The sequence below is a fragment of the Ostrinia nubilalis genome, chromosome 12, assembly GCF_963855985.1.
Source record: "Ostrinia nubilalis chromosome 12, ilOstNubi1.1, whole genome shotgun sequence".
Lineage (NCBI taxonomy): Eukaryota > Metazoa > Arthropoda > Insecta > Lepidoptera > Crambidae > Ostrinia > Ostrinia nubilalis.
The window spans coordinates 7,270,881-7,277,872 of record NC_087099.1 but is presented as its reverse complement, the minus strand read 5'-3'; positions in this window follow the sequence as shown (position 1 = coordinate 7,277,872).

The window sequence follows — 6,992 nt, the reverse complement described above, 5'->3', positions numbered from 1 at the left end:
TGTGTGTTATTTCAGTGTTTCAGTGGTGACGTGCTGTACTAATAATACCTACAGCATAATGTGTTAATGAAAATTTTCTCAAAAAAGTTGCAATCTTGGAATTACCGGACCCTAATGACGCAATGAAAAGAAACACTGTTTTCTTTGAAATATAGCTGTGACATGGCAGTATAAATGGAGTGCCCGCACCTTGCGTTTATCAAGTAATTTTCAAAGCAATCACGTCGACTTTAATAAAGGCACGTACTTACGTGAATCGCTTGCGGCTTCAGTACTAATGAAACTCATAAGCATGGATCTAATACAGGCCATTAACACTTCCCAATTGGTGTTGTGGAGGGAAAGAAAAACTCCCCGCATTTGACTCTGTGGTTAGGTGCCATTAAACTTAAAGACGTAGCATTTACACGCAAATGTAATATAGGCTGTTTAGTTCACTGACGATATTGCTAAGACATGATGTCCAATTAGCTCATACATTAGGATTAGTAGGTTTGGTAATAAGTTAGGAACGGCGTTACGGGATTATTATTTTTGATGACGAACTTGTTGGAATTCAATGTTAATGGTGTAATTATCGCAAATTTAGTTTCGCAATAGAGAATAATATACTCGTAGGTAGCAATTGATTTGAATTTCACGTGAGTTTTCACAAAAATAACAAGCACAATACGAGAATTCTTTTTGTTTGTTCACAATTGAATTTTGATTAATAGCTGAGTATAGTTTGTTTTATTTTGATAAAAAATCATGTTATCTTTGAAGAATTAAATGCGCTAGGTACTGACTGAGATCCTAAATGTATAAAATATTTTTAATAGTTTTCTGTGCAATAATTCCCGATAATTACGTACGTAATGATTTGATTATGTACGTAATTATCGGGAATTATTGCACTGAAAAATGGTATTTACCGAGACCCTCAAATTCGCTTAAACGATCTTGGAATATTCCAGAAGCTTGTAGCCAGTCTTAAAAAAGATTTCTTCCGACCACTCCTTGTTTCATTATTGGCGGGAAATTGTTTTTCGTACAATATTTCCTGGCAGCCTCACCTAGCGGACCACTTATCCGAATCTCGGCGAGTCCCCGAGTTTGCTTAATACTTTAAACTCGTAATGAAGGTATTAAGGCGAGCTGAATGCATAAGGAATGAGCCACCGCAGACTTCATATAATTAGCCGCTTTATAACCTATTTTCTTTTTTACGTCTTTAATGGCGAATTAATTTTGTTGATTACTACGAGTATAGCCATGGCTAGAGATATGTGAACGCAGTAAAAATGCATCGTTAACACAATGCTTTGTTTGATCATGATTTTATTACCTAATAGGTACAAGTACAAGCAAGATAATTTGAAATCGTGGAACAATTGTTTTTTACAGCGTTAAAATATAGAGCTTACAGGTAGCCTTAAAAGTACTTACGGCTTATTAACCCAAACACCCAGAAAACGATCCGCAAACGTTAAATTCAGACCGGCTAACAATTTTCCAAGTAATAAGTTCTGCTTTAAAGGTTTCAATGTAATGATTGTAGAGGTTTACTCGTTCCTAAAGCTAAGACATAAGGTACATATTTGTGTGGCCGTCAGCTGATTGTATATTTCGCAGGGAATATACCTAAGGCAAGTTACTTTCCCCAAACTAATTCCATAAAGTCATCGAAGAGGCCGGCTCCCGTATCGTCTTGTTTAATCTCCATTCAATGCTTCCCCTCTTGTTAAACAACAATTTTGACGTGTTAATAGCCAAAGTTTATTTACGCCTATGGAACAAACGAAATTAGCGCACTGCAATTTAATTTTGTGGTACCATAAACCCGCCCGTTTTCCAGATTTTTTATATTAAACATCGTTAACAACGGCTATTTGCGATAGCGTTAACACTGGGAAGTATCCATTTCATAAAATTCAGTTATTCCACTACTATATTCTTGTTATTGTTTCGTTTTGTTTTTAAAACTTAAAGTTTTATCGACATTGCTATTTTAATTTCAGTTAAAGCAATATAATTGCATTTCAATATTTGATTATCACGATTTTTACTCTCACAGAGCTACTTCGAATTCGAAAAGCTTTTAGTCTTTTGACTGCGACTGAGTTTTTCGTTCTTTCATTAGCTCTCTCCTTTTAAACAAATAATAAAGCGCGGTGTTCGTAAAAAGTCAGTTCATTATTCGCTAATTGATCACGATTCATTAATTGCAGACCATTGTGTACGTTCGGATGTAGGTACAGATAATAATTGGACATTTCAAGGATGTCGTCCGCACGTTTGAGACGGCGCTAATGGATGCTTGTTATACTGATCATGGATGGATCGAACTAGGGCATTTCATAACTAGAATAGTAAGAAAACTAAGGTAATTATACCACGTTACATATTAAAATTAAGAAATGCTTCTTGCGCCGATGTTAATATGTTGTCCCGTAGTGGTGGTATTTAAGCAAGCTATTTGGAAGCCCTGAAAAGGGCCTACAAATCTATCAATTCCTGAGTCATAACTGATTGCTAGCCAGTTATCAGCATTGCCTTTAGAGCAATTCTAATAAACTAATGTTTCATATGATTTTTGCTAGCAAACTTTTTCCATAAATAGTGACAAACATAGTTATATCTATGTTAAAAGTTGTGTAAAAATGTATAAGCTAGGAAAATATTTTGTAAACATTAGGATTGTAATAACGATCAATATTATTTTCAAACAGACAATTTTATTTGTGATCTCAAATTATAATTCTACCGTGAAAAGGCCTAAAGTAAAAGCCGTGACAATCGCAATGATCAAATGGGTAGAATCGGCATATACGTAACACTTGATAAACTTGCTGGATAGAGTCGGCCCAGAGCATGTCACAAGATCCCGCGTTACCCGCGCGATAATAGGATCAAACCGGGCTTTATTCGGGATCTGTCCACGCGATTTCACCTAACTTATCGAATTTGCAAATCCGCTTACACTTCGTTAACAGTACATAGGTGCTAATACGGAGGTATATGACCTGTGCCTTCGTTAATTTGATTTTACTCTGTCGCTGATCTCGGATTATACACTCAGTGGCACTAGAATCGAAACACTGTTATTATAAATAGCCGTCTACGCTCCTGGCCCAGTGATTTGCGTACCGGACATTGTGTGCATTAATATTTGTGTTGGTTGACGATGCTATACTAATTTATTTACGAGTGTAGAGTATGATCGTGGAATATTATTTATAAAAATATTAATATGTTGTATCGACTTTTGTGCCGTTGAAGGTGACGTTATTATCACAGATAATTAAATTTATAGAGTATGATTTTAATAATGGTTAATCGATCTTTTGGCGCCCTTCGTACTTTTTTATTTAGGGTGCGGAATTATGCTACCTTTGCCATCTGGTACCCAGAATGACCACTTCTCTTGCTCTACCATGGGAAGATAAAAATGGCAGTTACTTATACTGTTTTCATTTTGTTTAATGGTCATTTAACATTTACACACACCTGGGTCATACTGTTAGTTATATTCATAATATAGTATAAATAAACAAGTAAAATTGCAACATTTCTTAGGCTGGGTTGCACCATGTTAGTTTAACTTTAACAAACGTTAAAATTCTGTCAAAATCCATACAAATAACACCGGTTATCGTTAAAGTTACCGTTAACGCTATGTGGTGCAAGGGGTGTCAGTTCGAGTTACCTCCACGTAAAACTGGGTTGTTACTGAATCCACTCTGACATGTCGGAAGGGATATAGTAGCGCCTGTTGCGGTTCATCCTGGGCAACGTCAGATAGTGCTGCATTGAAATCTCATAATGGGATCTCAATGACGCGGTACCTGGCGGCCGAAGACTCGATACCCAATCTAAGGTGTTATCCGTACCGTGCCGAGAGATGCGTGGCTGAGGGGGAGCTCAGTCGCTAACGGTGGGCCCTCGATACCAGGCGACCTCGAGGTGTATATAGCCTTACTCCGGCATGCGGGGCTCTGCTGGAGTGGACCTACTTTCCCTAGCTACTCGTGGGACCAACATGAATAAATGCTCTCCCAAAAAAAGTAACGGTAACCTGGAAGACCTATGCCAGGAACTTATGCCACTGATAGAAGGAGTAGAACAACCGACCCAAATATCAGAGCAACTCAGTATGGAGACAGAGGAATCCATCAGCACGGCAGAAAGGGCTGCTTGCGGCTCACACTCGCTGACTGATGAATACACCGCCTCCAAACCCACTGGCAGGAAAATGTCAAGTGCGGCAAAAAAGCGCTTCGGAGCTCTGAGGCAGCTGGGAGTGGAGCCGAATATGGCTTCAACACTGGCGGTCAAGAGCTTCGCTGAGCTGAAGCAGATGGGGTACAAGTTTAAGGCCTCGCAACCTGAATCTGGGCGCAAACCGGTAAAACGGGTTCGCTCGGAGGAGGAATCGCCAAAGGGACATATTACCAAAGTCCCAAAGGTGAGTGAGACCTTAAACACCTCAACCACCGTAGCCTACAGCGAGGCCGTACGCTCAATCCGGGTCGGCATAAAAGACTCCAAGTCCTTGATGACTAACACACAACTGGAGTCGCTGCGCAATACCATCCTGCAAAGCATTGCCAAATCCGGAAGGGGCGAAGGGCCTAAATTCGTGGGCTGCTCCTTTAAGCCAGGCTGGCTCCTCATCACGTGTGAGGACGAGCGCTCAAAAACCTGGCTTGAGAATATAGTCCCCCCCCTCAAACCGTGGCCGGAAGCAAGCCTCGTTCTCTTGAGCGAGTCTGAAATCCGAAAACCTAATGTGGGGGTGGTATATATTCCTATCTCTGAAGCCAGCAGCGCAACGCGGGCCTTAGAATTCTTCGGTGCTCAGAATGAGGGTCTGAACACCGAGCACTGGAAGGTCCTCAATACGAAGGTTGACAAGGGAGGTCTAACTCTGACCGTATCCCTAGACGACCACTCGTTTGAGGCCCTGAAGATGATGGACCTAAAGGCCAACATTGGCTTCAAAAAGGTCCAGTTCAGAATTAAGGGCCCCATACAGGACTCCAAACCCTCCGCTGAACCCCCGACCACCGCCGCAACCACCACCACCTCTACCCCCGTACCCGCATCCTTAACCACCCCCCCTGAGGGTACCGTGCAGGTCCGCACAGGACCACAACGGGTCAACCCTCCTTCCACCCCCTCAACCTCCACTTCCACACTCCCAAACAGGGGAAGGGGAACGCGGTTTCCCCCCAACAGGGGGACCACAAGGGGCGCACATCCGCCCAGAGGAAGGGGGCAGCACAGAGGACCGTACCGAGGGCGGCGGGGCACACAAGGGCGCCGCGGCTCCCAAGCACAATAGTCCCCACCAACCTCAACGCCCAAAGGGGATGGCGATACTACAGGCCAACCTACACCACGCTATCGCAGCCTCTGCGGTCATAGAAAAGATCTTCAGCGAAGGTGGCCTGGACATCGCCCTCATTCAAGAACCATGGATAAACGCCGACTCCATGGTAGCCGGTCTGAACAACGCTGGTAAGATTCTTGTATGCGAAAAAGGCCGCAAACCTAGGGCTTGTATCGTGTTTAACAAAAATACTAACTTCTTACCTGTTCCAGAACTTTGCAGCGAAGATACTGTCACCGCGTACGTAGAAGTCAAAGGGCCGAACAGGTCCAAAGTACTCTTCTGCTCGGCATATCTTCCTGGAGATAAGCAAGATCCCACTGAAGAACTGACTAACGTCCTGGAATACTCTAGAAGACAAAAGTCGGAACTGATAGTGGGATGCGATGCTAACGCCCACCATACCATCTGGGGAAGCTCGGATACCAACATGAGAGGTGAGTTACTATCCGATTTTCTTCTATCTAACTGTCTACAGGTGCTGAACAATGGCCACACGCCAACATTCGTAACAAAAACCAGACAGGAAGTAATAGATATAACATTCGCAACAGAAAATGTGTCAAAATGTATAACAAAATGGCACGTCAGCAGCGAGAACTCAATGTCTGATCATAGACATATACGTTTTGATATTTCAGGGCTGGTAGAAGCTCAATATCCAAGAGTAAGGAATCCAAAAGACACCTCCTGGGATATGTATATAACCCTGCTCAGTGAGAATCTAAAGGATATACCCAAAACTATCAAAACACCGGACTCTCTTAATGCCGCGGTCAAAATGCTCAATAATGGCATAATCAATGCCTACGAACGAAGCTGCCCCGAAAAAGAAGTAAAATCTAACAAATCACCAATGTGGTGGAACAAGAAGCTAGAAAAGCTCAGAGCCATCACACGTCGTATATTCAACCGTGCCAAACCGTGCGACTGGGACAAGTACGGAAAGGCCCTAACAGAATATAACAAACAAATCAGAAAAGCCAAAAGAGCCTCTTGGCGACGCTTCTGTGAAGAAATTTCACAAACTAACAAAGGAGCAAGAATTCACAAAATCCTCGCTAAGACCCCAAACAACTATCTTGGACTACTAAAGAAGCCAGATAACTCATTTACGAACACCGAGATGGAGACTCTGGATCTCCTTAGGTCTTCACACTTTCCGGGTTCGTACCAAATCAATACACAAAGCAATACCCAAAGGAATGATGAACTCCATAGGGCTAAATGCTCAGACTGGAATAAGGCCTCCAATATCTTTAGGCCTAACCAGATTAGATGGGCTTTGGAAAAGTTTAAAGCATTTAAATCAGCGGGAGAAGATGGCATCTTTCCTGCTCTTCTACAAAAAGGTAATAACTTACTTCTCCCGCATCTGGTAAAAATATTCAGAGCAAGTTACGCCTGGGGTATTATACCAGAACCATGGAATTGGGTCAAAGTTCGTTTTATACCCAAAACGGGGAAAAGGGACTACTCACAACCCAAATCCTTCAGACCCATAAGTCTAACATCCTTCCTGATGAAGGCCATGGAAAGGATATTAGACCAGCACATTAGAGCCAAATACTTAGTGAAAAGACCACTAAGCATCAACCAACATGCATACCAAAAGGGA